General features: G+C 41.6%; 1 protein-coding gene across 3 annotated transcripts in view; it reads right to left on the bottom strand.

The window, feature by feature from the left end:
* LOC135249142 (PHD finger protein 3-like) overlaps nt 1-224 on the bottom strand; it is a 54,349-nt gene extending 54,125 nt beyond the window's left edge. For 2 of the 3 annotated variants that reach the window (XR_010328602.1, XM_064324448.1), the window contains exon 1: nt 65-222. The gene's annotated coding sequence lies outside the window, so the exon portion shown is untranslated. Of the gene's footprint in view, nt 1-64 lie in introns of all 3 variants that reach the window. The other variant, XM_064324449.1, reaches the window with a different exon arrangement.
* Nucleotides 225-16,152: the final 15,928 nt, after the last annotated feature.

The raw sequence follows: 16,152 nt of genomic DNA, 5'->3' as shown, positions 1-16,152 counted from the left end.
CAACACAGTCAAGAATCTATTGATTGGTAACGGTGAATAAAAAACTCAAAATATTCTGATTTACCTTTTCTTTCCGCATTGCAGTGGATTTAAGGCTGCATCTACCTAGTTAATCAATACACACGCGACCCAATTTTCTGCAATCCAAGACGTAGAGTCTTCCCATCATAGCCAGTAGTTCTCACCGCAGCCATTAGTATGAAATAGTTCTTACAAGTGTCACGTGGTACGACTGTTCAGCATGAGACAGTTTACTATGGAATGCCGCAAGGGTCATACTTCGTCTGGTTTTCCCGGCGTCTCAATTCTTAAAGTGATTGTAAAGTGGTTGCAAATAGTTGAAATAACCAAGTTAAGTTAACACAGAGGGATGTGTCTAGTACATACCCACCAAATGTTTATCCAAAGTAATGTCAATAAATATAATAACACATGTTTCGAATCAGGCATAAACTCTGTAATGAATAAAACCTCAGGATTGTATAGGCATTCGACTCGGGAGCACCCTGCCACCCCACCTTCTCACTGAACTCCTCCCAAACAGTCCCCCCAAGTAAACAAACAAAGATGGATAAACAAACACGATTCAGACATATGCAAACGGTACCCCTGATGCTCAGCAGCACAAAATGCAATTTGTAAAACACAAAGATCAAACAATTATGTGGCATTCCAGTTTGTGTGAATTCGGTCTTTTAACCCAGATTCTGTGATTCCGTCCGTGATTTCAGCAAAACCGGGAAAATGAGGCCCTACATATGGCCTACAGTAGTCTACCTCAAATGAAATCAACAAGTCTATACCCAACTTCTCTGCATTGAAGAATATTTTCCAGAGCATGCTTTAACACAAATCAACCTTCAAGGTGAATGTTTATTTCTGCACTGAAAACTTTGACATTCTTCTACACTATATTTATTGGTAGCTGGCATTCTCTTGTGATTAACATTATGTAGGCTGTTTCAAGTTTATAGCCTAAGGTTACGAAAGACACTTGATAAGAACACTATGTAGTTTCATTGTTGCTAAAAGACGATTTGTGCCGAGACCATTAAATATTTATTTTTAAGAAGATTGATGTTAATGTCTCAGCTTTTCTTTTTTAGCCTTGAGGGATATATGGCTGTAAGCACTATGATTAAAAAGTTGATCATTAAATTAAACAAAATAATTATCCGTTGCTTAATGCGTTTGTCACACACCAGCGTGACACCCCTGGGAGGGAGATGCGGCACGTGCCAGGGAACACGTTGGTTGCCACATTGTTACGTTCCACGTCACTGTGTGTTGTGTTTCCCTCTGTTTTTCCCTCTGTAATGCTGCAGGAAGCCCTATCGCCATTCCATTCACTGTCCCTGCTGTCAATCATCATTATTCTGCGCCCGCCAATCACGTCCCTCCTCTGGAAGATAAAAGCTGTGTCTGCTGCTGCTCATTCTCTCTCATTCAGTTCTCCCAACTTTAACTGTGTGTTTGCATATAGAGACCCAGAAACCAGTATATATGATCATTCTCCTACTTGTGTGAATGTGTGGTCCAGACCCTGGGGCAGGTAAGACAGAGGCCTCTATACACCGGTGCTACACGCAGGTGGAACTTGTGTATAGACACTTTAGGTAAGGGGTGGTTATTTTTGTATTTTACACAACCGTGTATTTTTTGGTCAGAGTAGTCAGATAGGCAGTCTTTTGTTCGGTTGAATACTTAGTTAGTCAGCCTATCTTTTGTTCTAGCTCTGTTTGGTTTTGTTTATTTCATTTCTTTGGCAACATCCGTGTCCCTTGGCCTTGTGACGTAGTTGTGTCTTTGTTTTTATGCAAATACTTGTGAAAATGTAAATGGCACTTCACTTGCATTTTTTAAAATAATATAACACCTTGATTGCATCTTCAATCTTGTCTGGTATTGATTATTTACACCCAACGCGCTCAACACCTTTCCACCCGGTCACTTTATTTCACTATAATTATGTTACATACTCCCTCCTACCCCTGGACGCCTGAGAGTCGTAACAGGCATGAATAGAGAGAGAGAGCACCCACACAAACACGAAAATCCGTATTTGTTTTGGATTCAAATACTTCATCAAGCAACTGGCGAGCAACATGCAACAACGACTCCAAAGAAAACAGAGACTGTGATATCTTCCACTAAGATCCACAGCCTGGTCCCTCTCAATTATTTACCGTTCCAAGAGCGGCTGATGTCCAGAGTCGAGGGACTCAGCGTCAGGCTCCATCCCTCCGCCGCCCTTCTGGGCCGCGGGTGGCCCGTGGAGCTGCTGTTTGCTCCCACCGCCTCCATCAGCCGGAGCCGACCCCTCCTCCTTCGACACTCATTATTGGTGACTCGATAGTCAGAAATGTGAGAGTCAATGGAGCTCATACTCTCTTTTTCCCAGATGCTACTGTACAGGACATCGCTGAAAAAAGTCCTAGATATTATAAAATCCTACCCTGAGGTTGATAGGATCATATTGCACATTGGTACTAATGACACTCCAAAACAGCAGTCCGAACTGTTAAAACATGACTTTGTCCATCTTTTTAATGTCCTAAAACAGTCCTATAGCAGTGCTTACATCTCTGGCCCAACCCTTGGTCGCGGAATGGGGCGCTTCAGTCGACTGCTCAGCCTCAACACCTGGCTCTCTTCTGCATGCGACACCCACAGCGTGCACTTTATTGACAATTTCAATCTTTTCTGGCATCGTGATCATTTTTTCAGGGCAGATGGTCTCCATTTGAATAAAGCTGGCGTGCGGGCGCTCTCTGCTAACCTGGAATACAGTATTTACCATTCTCGTGCTCTCATGTCCACATGCCCATCACATCATCACAATATGCCCATCCCTTGTTACAGTCGTGCTGACTGGTCCTTCAGGGATTGATGTTCCCCCGGTCCTAGTCCCTATTACAATGGTTCCACCTCGTACACTGTTACATTTCCTATTGGGCTCGGACCATCTAATTACATTTTTAACATCCCTGTCAGGATTAGTAATAGACAGTCACAGGGTCCTGACCTGCCAACAGAGCTTCCTCGACCCTGGCAAAAGCGAGTCCGCAGAAGCAGCGTGGATTACGGGAACTTTCTCCCGCTGGCTCGTGCTGCAACAGCAGCCAACGGGGACCTTAATCTTCGTTTGGCTCTGATTAATGTTAGATTGCTAGCAAATAAAACTTTCTTACTAAACGACTTCTTCACCTCTCGCCATTTGTATTTTATGTTTCTGACTGAGGGGTAGCGTCTGTATTCAAATCCACCTTCCACTGTCGGCAGACTCAGTCTGACACCTACTCCAGCTTTGAGCTGCAGCTATTTGAATTAAATGTTCTTTTTCCCGTGTTGTGGGAGGTGGTGTACCGTCCACCAAAGTTAAATAAGGATTTTATGCATGATTTTGCAGACTTCTTGGCGGGGATCATGTTAAAATATGATTGTTTTTTAATTGTTGGTGATTTTAATACTCATGTATGCTGTCAAACCAGACCTCTCGTCAAAGACTTTTTGAATCTTATTGACTCTTTTAATCTCACTCAGTCGGTTACTGGCCCGACACATGAAAATGGTCACACACTGGACCTTGTGCTGTCTTATGGCCTATGTGCATGTATCAGTGACACATGTATAGCGGATCATCTGCCTGTTTTATTTACTGCTACAGTCCCTTGTTCTAGGGTTACAACTTGTGCTCCTGCACGCCACCTGCATGTGATTAACCCTTTAACCACGTCACAGTTTTCTATTGCTTTTAAAAACTCTATGCTCTATACCCTGGATGTGATCTCAGTGCAGAGGAGCTTACCATCAGAGGTAGTTAATCATCTGCGGCCTACAAACTGCCCCCTCGACAGTATTCCCTCTCTTCTACTAAAATAAGTTTTTAATATTGTTGGGACAAATATTCTTGTTTTGATAAATAACTATCTTACCTCAGGGAGTGTTCCAGCTGCCTTTAAACCAGAGACTGTAAAAAATATGTACAAAGCTACTGTGACGTCACCCATTGACTCTCCGTGGGTCTCTAAAACACGTTTTGAAGCGCAATGGCGGGCGCGGCCATGTTCTCGATTTGGAGCCAAAACCATAGAGTTAAGCGGTCTTGTGATTTTTACAATGTGATTGACAGTCTGGTGCGGAAAAGCCCATCAACCTGTACGAAAGATTGCAGAACGAACTTGAGGCTAGCTGACTATCTGCCGCTATGTTTTAAAATATATTATCAAAGGTTTACGGAGTTTAATTTCCATCCGTGTGTCACGTTATATGTATGACATTAATAATACAATTATGTTCAGTTATCTTCAATTTATGTTTCTCAGCAAAACGAATATGCTTAGCTAGCATATCAGCTTGCCAGTGAGCTAGGTAGTCTATCCGTGGTTAGCTTACGCATTAGCAATATGAACCACAGGGGAAGAACATCGACTACCCTCATGCTCAATCAATCAGAGATGGGTAAGCTACTGGTGATTTGACTAGGCTAATTTTCGTATAACTGTCTGGTAGACCTGCTTAACCGAGCAAGTTATCGTCGTAGGTTTTCGCCACAGTCAGTTAATGAGCCAGTAACTGCTACTAGCTACTCTATCGCCGTTTGTGGTGTTCGCTTGCTGGGTGACGCTAGCTGACCGATCGTTCACAAGTCACTTTCTACCGAATAAAAATTAACACTGTCAGCGGTGATTAACAAATCTACCAAGTATTTTAATAACTGATCTGCAGGCGTGTAAATATGACAACGCACTTTGAACAGCAAGTTTTCCACCTGGTGCATGAAGACAAAAATAATGTACATTGATTTTCTAATTATTATTTTTTTCTTGTAAATCATCAAAACCAATGGAGAAAAGCCAATATATGCTCTTGTCAGTCTCTTAAATGCTAAAAACATGTTCCTTTCTAAATGCCAGTCTTACAAAGATGGTTAATTTTGTTTAATTCTGTGTGTGTGATTTCATCGTGTGTTGCATGTTATTCAGCAAATTTTGCAGTGTTTATCCCAAAATTGGGATTATAGTAGCTTTGTCACATGCGTGAAGCATGGCCCAGGTAGACATTTACTGGACTGACACGACTGACAAGCCGTCAAACACGTTTGACAGATTGAATATTTGCAGCTTAGGGTTAGCTTGGTAGCCGAAGTTGCGAACTGTTTTAGCATAGGCTACTGGACTACCAAATATAGCAAGCTGATTACGCTTTCTGCCAACTAATTATTTGGTTAAGTAGGCTAAAGGAAATAGTAAAAATGACTCGGCTACCGAAAAACTTCAGAGGAGGATTATTTTATGGTCGTCTAGTGCAGCTGTAAATAGCACACGCTATAATGAAATCACTACGAAATGGGATGCCTGTGTTTTCTGACTTCGCACAGGTGGACTGTGGTCGGAGCCTCAATGTCAAGGCCAAGAGGCGCCACCTCCCACCCCAGTGACCATAGACTGTAGCCCCTACTGTAGCTTAGTTCTCCACAGTAATCAGGAAGTGACGCAAACTGTACCTCATTGGTCCACAACAAATATAACAGTGCCCAAATGACACAATAAATCATGAAATCGACCCATGGACAGTCATAAGACCAATAAAATACACCTATTATGACTATTTGTTCTTTTGAGAAAAAATTATTGACTTTGTATTTTGACCGCATTTGTACCGTAGACTTACATGGAAACCGGATATGAAAACACCTATACTGGAGCCAACCGTAGTGGCGCTAGTGAGCAACCAGGAACAACAAGACCAGGAAATGAGCTTCAAAAACGAAGTCTGGTTTTGGCCGCTTGCTTTAAACATGCCGTAGTACAGCCTCTTATCAAAAAGAATAATCTGGACCCTTCTATTTCATCTAACTTCAGGCCAATTTCCAAGCTACCTTTTCTGTCTAAAGTTCTGGATAGAGTAGTTTTTATTCAACTGAAAACGTTTTAGATAGCCATGGCATCTGTGAGAAGTTTCAGTCTGGTTTCTAAACCACACCATAGTACTGAAACAGCTCTTTTAAGAGTTTTTTTCTTCTCTTAACTGTTGATTCAGGGAGCTCTGCTATTCTGGTGATTTTAGACCTGACTGCTGCCTTCAACACTGTGGATCATAAGATCCTTTTATCACATCTGTAACAGTGCGTTGCATCAAAGGTACTGACCTCAAATGGTTTCAGTCATACCTGACAGACAGGAGTTTCTCGGTTCACCTAGGCAAATATTCTTCGACTGTGGTCCCACTTACGTGTGGGGTCCCCCAAGGCTCCATTTTGGGCCCCATCCCCTTTTCTTTGTATATGCTGCCCTTGGGGTCCATTTTTAAGAAAGATAATATTCCCTTTCATTGTTTTGCCGATGATATACAAATCTATCTGCCTATAAAAACAAAAAGTAAAGATTCAATGCAACCTTTGCTGAATCTATAATCGATCTTTTGTTAAGAATCTTGGTGTGATTCTTGACAGCTCCCTCAAGTATGATAAACAGATCAGTTCAGTTGTCAAAGCAAGCTTTTTTCAGTTAAGACTTTTGGCCAAGGTAAAGCCCTATCTCTCTCCCAAAGATTTTGAGAGAGTTATTCATGTTTTCATTACCTTTTGGTTAGATTATTGTAACTCTTTGTATGTGGGTGTAGATCAGTCGTCTGCAATTAGTGCAAAATGCAGCTGCTCGTCTTTTAACTGGGGAAAAAAAAGGTGATCATATAACACCTGTATGGCCTCCCTCCACTATTGCTTGTTTTTAAGGTTTTAAATGGGCTGGCACCATTTTATACTCCAGCACAAAATGCAGCATCATACTCCAGTTAGAGCACTAAGGTCGGCCAACCAGATGCTCTTGGATGTTCCGAGATCCAGGCACAAAAATAGAGGCGACCGAGCCTTTGCAGTAGCTGCCCCTAATCTCTGGAACTTTTCATGCAAGAACTGCTCAGACCCTAGAATCTTTTAAGTCACTACTGAAGACCCACCTCTTCTCGTTGGCATTCAATTCGAGTTGAGCTTGTCACCTTGATTATATCTTCTATTGTGTTGTAATTCTTTTATTATGTTTATTGCTTCCTTTTATTCTCATTTTTATTTACTTTTATATTAGTTTTTTGGTATTTTAAGTCTGTTCAGCACTTTGTTCAAATGTGGTTGTTGTAAATGTGCTATACAAATAATCTTTGACTTGACGAAATAAAATAAACAGACACCTTCACCATCAAAAACAAAAACAATAAACTAAAATAACAATGGCAAAAGAAAGAAAAATGAGGCAACCACTTTCCTGTGCGCCGCCTGTAGCTGGCTCGCCTTCCCGGCCAGGTCCAGCTCCTCCAGCATTCCAGCTGAGGATTACTTCCCTTTTCTTTATCTTCTCGAACACAACGCTAAAAATAAAACGAACTGAAGATCACAACTCGGTCTCAGTCGCGAACTGTGGAGAGTAGCACACCTTTAAGCACTTGGGCTGATTTGCTAACGCAACCCAGGTGCGTGTGCTCTCTCCACCAGACGGCGCAGCCGAAACCAATCCGCTGCTCTGGAGGACCAAATGCTACACACCTCCCCGAGAATTCAGCCAAAGGCTAATTCGCCTTATGCTGAAACCACACTATACGCGGCGGAGCCGCCTCCATTCATTTTGAATGAGGGGTGGCGGCCAGCCCCCGCAAGGCATTTTGGGATTGCCGGCGGCGCGGCGGGAGCGGCGAGGCCGCAGTGGAGATGACAAAAATTCAACTTTGACCCCCTCGCCGCGTCGCGGTAACCAATCTGATGTGATATAATGATCCGTCAAGTAAATTGTCCCTATTTTTTTCTAATTTTAGTTCCACATTCTATCGTTCCACAATGGAGGACCTAACTCGTAATTTCCACATCGGGTTTCCCGACTTAATAAAATCTCCTACAGAGACACTGATAAGAGGAAATAGCGTGGAGAAAAGTCTCTGAAATTGTCGGTAGCTCTGCAATGTAGTTATCGCCGTTAGCTACTATCACTGTCCAGTCTGAATAAAAATCATTTTTGCAGTAATCTAGCTCTGAAAATGTTAATAAGCTGCCTAGCTAGGCTAACTAATGTGTAGTAACAACAAACAATAACAAACAAAAAAAATCTTCCTAATGTATTAGTTGCTAGTTGTTCGTTTCTACCAGCCACCTAGCTAGCTAATCAGATACAACTTTAAAGGAATTATCTGGCTAATTCGTCAGACAATGTTTTTGTTGTTGGTTGTAGACATTAAACAGCCTAGCTAGGCAGCTGACTAACATCTTTCAGATCTAGGTTACTGCAAAAATTATTTTTATACAGACATGACAATGAATATTAAACCCGGTCAACATTTAACGAACACAACTGTCTGTCAAATATAGGTGACACGCCCACAAACAGCCGACTGTGGGGACGCGGCGCGGCGACAAGCGGCGTTGCCGCGTATAGTGTGGTTTCAGCATCACGGTGAAGCCACACTATACGCGGCTCCGCCGCCTCCATTCATTTTGAATAAGGGGTGGCGGCCAGACCCCGCAAGGCATTTTGGGATTGCCGGCGGCGCGGCGGGAGCAGAGACTGTAAAAAATATGGACACAGCTACTGTGACGTCACCCATTGACTCTCCGTGGGTCTCTAAAGCCGCGTTTCCACCAAAATTACCCGGAACTTTCAGTCCCAGGAACTACTTTACCAGGAACTAAAAGGTTCCTTCAGCCAATGGTTGTCTGCGTTTCCACCGGGGTCTAAAGTACCGCGAAGATTAGGCAAATTAGCCCACTGACGTTGTCGTCGGTCCATCTGTCATATGATTTCTTCTGTAACCCCATACTACCACTGAAGTAGCCTACATTATTTTCTAATAACCGGGACAGCCCGGAGGGGTTTATTCCACTTATATACAACGGGTTACCAACAATGACTATATATGGTTACTTTTGTATTTATTGATTTTCATGAATCCTCTCAAACACATTCATTAACAGCAGAAAACATGCACACGTTGTAAACAATTTGCTGTTTTATTACTTTCTCGTTGTCAATTCCATATAGGCTAATCGCAAAATGACAAGAATAGAACGAAAACTCGGACTTGCGTGAAAATGTAAATTAGTAGTGGTACAGCCACCGTTTGCTTTCCTTCGAAGTTACTGCTAGCCGAGCAGCGAAGTGTGCCCTCCAGATGCGAACCATGCACCATAAATGAGTCCATAGTCTTCCTGGTCTTTTCGTGGAATTGAAAAATGGCAGTAAAATTGAGTAAAATTACGGCAGTCTGAAAAAGATAAAGCGAAGATTACTAGAATTAACCTGTTATTTTACCCGGATAAAAAGTGCGGAAGGTGATTTCCAGTTTGCTTGTACTGTATCACCAATGTTAATTATGCAGAACTACCGCATACCTCACATAACTGTATCAAACGTTTTGAGTCAATTACAACGGGCTAACAAAGAAAATCCGGAAGAAAGTATTCAGCAACCGAATTAATCCGTTTGAATGTTTTGGTAGCCTACCTAATATGCTGTCCCAGCACGAATGCTTAGCATTTTATAAAACGAATACTAAAGCAAGAAAAGAACAGAAGAGCACACGTTATAATTCCAAGACGTTGACAGGTTATAACCAAAAGTAGGCTACTGCGCCGCATAACATACACGTTTGATTTGAAGTTATTATGAAAATAAATTGGTTTGCCGCTGCATATTTTCAAACATGGCGGGTAATGGCGGAAAATAAATACAACACAAATGCTACGAGTACTCGACCAATCAGAAATGTTCAGCGCTGCAAGCTCCACCCAAAAGGTTCCTGTACTTTCGGAAAGTACTACCCCCCGAGCAGGAACGTTTTGGGGGGTAAAACAAAGCCCCCAGAACTAAATTTAGACCCTAGTTCCTGCGGTGGAAACGCACTGAGTTCCTCAAAAGGTTCCTAGTTCCGGGGTATAGTTCCTGCGGTGGAAACGCGGCTTAAAACACGTTTTGAAGCTCAATGGCGGGCGCGGCCATTTTCTCGATTTGGAGCCAAAACCATAGAGTTAAGCAGTCTTGTGATTTTTACAATTTGATTGACAGTCCGGTGCGGAAAAGCCCCTCAACCTGAACGAGGCTAGCTGACTGTCTGCCATTATGTTTTAAAATATATTATCAGATGTTTACGGGGTTTAATTTCCATCCGTGACTGTACTGTGTCATGTAATCACGTTATGTATGACATTAAAAATACAATTAGGCTATGTTCAGTTATCTTTAATTTATGTTTCTCAGCAAAACGAATATGCTTAGCTAGCATATCAGCTTGCCAGTGAGCTAGGTAGGCTGTCCGTGGTTAGCTCACGCGTTAGCAATATGAACCACAGGGGAAGAACATTGACTACACTGACGGTCAATCAATCGGAGATGTGTAGGCTACTGGTGATTTGACTAGGCAAATTTTCGTATAACTGTCTGGTAGATCTGCTGTTAACCGAGCAAGTTATCGTCGTAGGTTTTCGCCAGTCAGATAATGAGCCTGCTACTACTAGCTACTCCATCGCCGTTTGTGGTGTTCACTTGCTGGGTGACACTAGCTGACCGATTGTTCGCAAATCACTTTCTACCGAACAAAAATTAACACTCAGCGGTGATTAACAAATCTACCAAGTATTTTAATAACTGATCTGCAGGCGTGTAAATATGACAACGCACTTTGTACGGCAAGTTTTCCACCTGGTGCATGAAGACAAAAATAATGTAGCCTACGTTGAATTTCTAATTATTATTAGGCTATTATTTTTTTCTTGTAAATCATCAAAACCAATGGAGAAAAGCCAATATACGCAAGGAGCCCCCAGAACCGATTCTGAGAACCACTGTCCTAAATGCCTAGCTTGTCGGTCTCTTAAATGCTAAAAACATGTTCCTTTCTAAATGCCAAGATGGTTAATTTCGTTAAATTCTGTGTGTGTGATTTCATCGTGTGTTGTATATTCAGCAAATGAACCTTGAAACTCTTAATTCGCTTCGTGAAACTGAAAAAGTGTTTATCCCAAAATCGGGATTATAGTAGCTTTGTCACATGCGTGAAGCATGGCCCAGGTAGACATTTACGGAATGTACACGACTGACAAGCCGCCAAACACGTTTGACAGATTGAATGTTTGCCGGTTAAGGTTAGCTAGCTAGTCAAATGGCTTGGTAGCCGAAGTTGCGAACTGTTTTAGCACAGGCTACTACTGGACTACCAAATATAGCAAGCTGATTACGCTTTCTGCCAAGTAATTATTTGGTTAAGTAGGCTAAAGGAAATAGTAAAAATGACTCGGATACTGAAAAATTTAAGAGGAGGATTATTTTATGGTCGTCTAGAGCAGCTGTAAATAGCACACGCCATAATGAAATCACCACGAAATGGGATGCCTGCATTTTCAGACTTAGCACAGGCGGACCGTAGCCGGAGCCGCAATGGCAAGGCCAAGAAGCGCCACCGCCCACCCCAGTGACCATAGACTGTAGCCCCTACTGTAGCTGAGTCCACCGCAGTAATCCGGAAGTGACGCAAACTGTACCTCATTGGTCCAGAACAAATATTGGCACTGTGCCCAAATGACGCAATAAATCATGAAATCGACCCATGGACAGTCATAAGACCAATAAAATACACCTATTATGACTATTTGTTCTTTTGAGAAAAAATTATTGACTTTGTATTTTGATCGCATTTGTACCGTAGACTTACATGGAAACCGGATATGAAAACACCTATACTGGAGCCATCCGTAGTGGCGCTAGTGAGCAACCAGGAACTACAACACCAGGAAATGAGCTTCAAAAACGAAGTCTGGTTTTGGCCGCTTGGGGCGGGAGGCGGCGAGGCTGCAGTGGAGATGGCAAAAACTCATCTTTGACCCCCTCGCCGCGTCGCGGTAACCAATCTGATTTGATCTAATAATCCGTCAAGTAAATTGTCCCTATTTTTTTTTCTAATTTTAGTTCCACATTCTATCGTTCCACAATGGAGGACCTAACTCCTAATTTCCGTATCGGGCTTCCCAACTTAAAATCTCCTACAGAGACACTGATAAGAGGAAATAGCGTGGAGAAAAGTCTCTGAAATTGTCGGTGGCTCTGCAACGTAGTTATCGTCGTTAGCTACTATCACTGTCCAGTCTGAATAAAAATCATTTTTGCAGTAGGCTAATCTAGCTCTGAAAATGTTAATAAGCTGCCTAGCTAGGCTAACTAATGTGTTGCTATAGTGAGTAACAACAAACAATAACAAACAAAAAAAATCTTCCTAATGTATTAGTTGCTAGTTGTTCGTTTCTACCAGCCACCTAGCTAGCTAATCAGATACAACTTTGAAGGAATTATCTGGCTAATTCGTCAGACAATGTTTTTGTTGTTGGTTGTTACTCACTAGCTAGACATTAAACAGCCTATCTAGGCAGCTGACTAACATCTTTCAGATCTAGGTTACTGCAAAATGATTTTTATTCAGACAGGAGAATGAATATGAAACACGATATTAAACCCGGTCAACATTTAACGAACACAACTGTCTGTCAAATATAGGTGACACGCCCACAAACAGCCGATTGTGGGGACGCGGCGCGGCGACAGGCGGCAGTCGCCGCGTATAGTGTGGCTTCAGCTGAACACTATGTTGTACCAGCAGGCAGTCAGTGGCGGTCATGATGAGCAGAAAAAGTTGCCCACAATTACTCCGCGACGCGGCTAATTTGATTCAAGAGGCACTGAATTCCTCGCAGGTCTCTGCAGAATCAACTCCAGAATCATCTTTTGTAAATGTACCAACTATTCATTCCACTACTCCTGTTCAAGGTAATTTTAGTGGTCCCGAGCTAGCTTTTCAGTGTGCCGGGCTAGCTTTTTCAGGCATCATCCTTATGCTAGCTTAGCCTGATGTTCCCGCGCCCTATGTTCCTTCCTTCCATGATACAGAAATTCAAATGTGTTGCTTCTTTTATTCAACAGCACAGGTAGCACGGTTATTTGCATTATATGGGTGCTCCAAAAACACACCTCCAGTGCAGCCATGTTGAATTAGGCATGAATTAGGCAACAATCGAATCAAGTCGATGCACCAATCAAAAAACAATACTCGCTAGAGCCTGCCCTCCCAACTTTGATGGGTGAAAGTGACGGTTTTAATTTCAAGCCTTATTTCATGTCGCATGTAGCATCATTGAAATAAATAAATACATACATACATACGTACATTTCGTGCCACATTTAATTATTTATGCTCACATTTCATTTTATTATTATTTATTTATCGTCACATTACACAATATATTTAATTATTTATAGATGTATTTATTTATTTAATTTTGTCCAATATATTCCTCCATATAGGCTATCTTGCCTCAACGAAATTAAATAAACTGTATTCCAAAGCAATGCTACCCAGTATAGCCCGGCCATGTATTGCCATACATTGAGCACAGAAGACTATTTAAACCTACAACCCAAACAACAAGTAATTAATGTAAATGTTCAAGAATACAGTAATGAACTGCAATGACAATAAAGCAATTCACTTATCCCAATCAGAGTTAAGTCCCCCTGACACCGATATTAGTGAAGAAACATTAAATTGTATTGTTACAGATAAAGCTACATTTAGCAATTTCACTTGCAGTTTCTCTCACCGCAAACTTTACCTTAACAATAGCTGAGTGGGCATGGTTAAAAGAGCATAAATGTGGTTATTTCCGTAAACATTTGTGGCAAAATCTAATCGCAGATAAAATAATGGAGTCAAATCCACATTATGTAATTTCATTTAAAAATCATTCATTCTCTACCTCCCAATTTAACAAAATACATAAACCATTCCTAAAAATTAATGGATACTGCAGACATGAAAGCCGCACCCTCAGTTTTCAAATTACATTATATAAGCCAAGCAACCTCACATTTAGCATACAATACAAAGGAAACATATTACATTCTGGAAGTTCACTGAAGGCCAGGCCATTCAAAGGTGAAAAGAGAGAGCAGTTAGGTGAGCAATTATATAATGAATTATTTGCCAAGTCAGACCCATATAGTTTAGTGACATTTAATAGAACTTGTGTTGGCGCCAGTACATCTACACTACCGGTCAAAAGTTTTATAACACCTCAATTTTTCCAGTTTTTATTGACATTTACTCAGTTGTCTCAATGTACTCTGAAATTAAAGCATAGAACAAATAAACAGTTGGAGATTAAAAAAAGAAATCATGGAATCGTTCTGTTTAACACAATTTATTCTAATTGTTTGACTCATCAAAGTAGCCACCTTTTGTAGATATAACAGCTGAACACAGCTGATCTTCCCAGCACTGTTGCAGAAGTTCCCACAAATGTGTTGCACTTGTAGGTTGCTTTCCTTTCACCCTTCTGTCCAGTTCAACCCAAGCCAGCTCGATGGGGTTTAAGTCCGGAGACTGTGCTGGCTATTCCATTATTTGAAGCCTGCCGTCTCGTTCTTTTCTTCAAAGATAGTTCTGACATAGCCAGGAGGTATGTTCTGGGTCATTGTCTTGCTGTAGGATGAACCCCTGGCCAACTAGGCGTTGACCAGAGGGTATTGCATAATGCTGTGGTGGCCCTTTTTGGTTCAGGGTGCCAGTTACTCTGTGCAAGTTGCCAACTCTGGATCCAGCAAAAGAGTACCAGACCTTCACGCTTCCTGCTCCATGTTTGACAGTTGGTGTCACACACTGAGGAACCATCCTTTCACCTACCTGATGGCGTACAAAAACCCTGCGTGATGAACCGAAGATTTGAAATTTTGATTCATTGGTCTGTCGGACAAGCAAGGATTAATTAAGAATATATTTATTTTCTGAATCCAGCGGTTCCAACAATCAATGTCCTTTTTAAGATGCCCAGCACTCTGAATACTGAACTCAAGTGATATTGCCTGCTAGAACCCCTTACTTAACCTACATGTAAAATATATTTTATTAGATTTAATTTAATAATTATGTTTAAAATTAGAATTATCAATTAAATCGCCAAATTCTTTGATAAGCCAGTCTACAGAAAACTGGTGGAATCAACCAACAAGTCAAAACAAGCTGTATATCAGGTTTTCAGATTAAATAATTGAATTCAATAAGAAGCAGTCAATTATATTAATGAATTGAAAACATACATTCTTTATTGAATGCAGGCACACTACTTCTAAATTACACAACAGAAGACATACAGCAAAACATTAAACAACTAATCTAGAAATACCAGAAAATAGACAGAGAGAGAGAGACGGATAAGAGAGAGAGAGAGAGAGAGAGAGAGAAACGGATCGGCCAGACCTTGCCAAAGTATCACCCACTTCCAGTATAAATGCCACAAGGAAACCAGCTAAAAACACACAACCTAGGAACCACCACCAAAATAAAAAGAGGAAAACTCTTCTTCTTCCAGGCTCCGAAACCAAACGCAACACAACACTTTTTTTCCTGTGGCAATCTTAAATACCTTACCCAGCATGGCTTGAGGATGTTTGCCCTGATTGGGTGATGCTGGGTTAAGGTTTAGGAGAGAAGGGAAGGGGGGGTTAGACTAATTTATGGCAAGGACTAGCCTACCTAAAGATTGCATTCAAACTAATAGCAATGGGAAATGTTAGGCATGCAGGCTCTCCAACCCCCAATGTGGTGTCCTGTGTCATATTGTTTGTCTCTTCTGAGGAGGTGAGACCCATAGATTGTCAGCCTAGATTAGGGTATCAGTGGAATTTAAAATTGCCCCAGTCACATTTGCTCTGATGCTTGTGATTGGGAAGCCAGGACACATTCTTATTTACTGTTTGACTCTCTAAGGCCAAAATCTAAACACTACATATCCTACATGTCCATAAGACCTTCTTACAGTCTTCAGTAGTCCACTGTCGGTGCGTCACGGCCCAGGCAAGCCTCTTTTTCTTATTTAGCCATTTTAGCAATGGCTTTCGTACTGCCACTCAACCTGTCAAACCTGCAGTTCAAAGTCTTCTCTTCTTGTTGAAACTGAGACTTGGTTACTTCGACCACTGTTAAGCTGTGCTTGAAGCCGTTGTCCTGTGAGCCACCTATCACGCAAGTTGTTGACTCTCAGAAACTTGTCTTCTGATTCTGTTGTGGAGTTTCCTCCAGTTTCCAAGTGCCTTTTGATCGTGTAGGAAACTGTACTCACTGACACCTTGG

This window comes from Anguilla rostrata, chromosome 2 (assembly GCF_018555375.3).
Source record: "Anguilla rostrata isolate EN2019 chromosome 2, ASM1855537v3, whole genome shotgun sequence".
In the NCBI taxonomy this organism is placed as follows: domain Eukaryota; kingdom Metazoa; phylum Chordata; class Actinopteri; order Anguilliformes; family Anguillidae; genus Anguilla; species Anguilla rostrata.
This window is presented reverse-complemented; position numbering and strand designations above follow the sequence as displayed.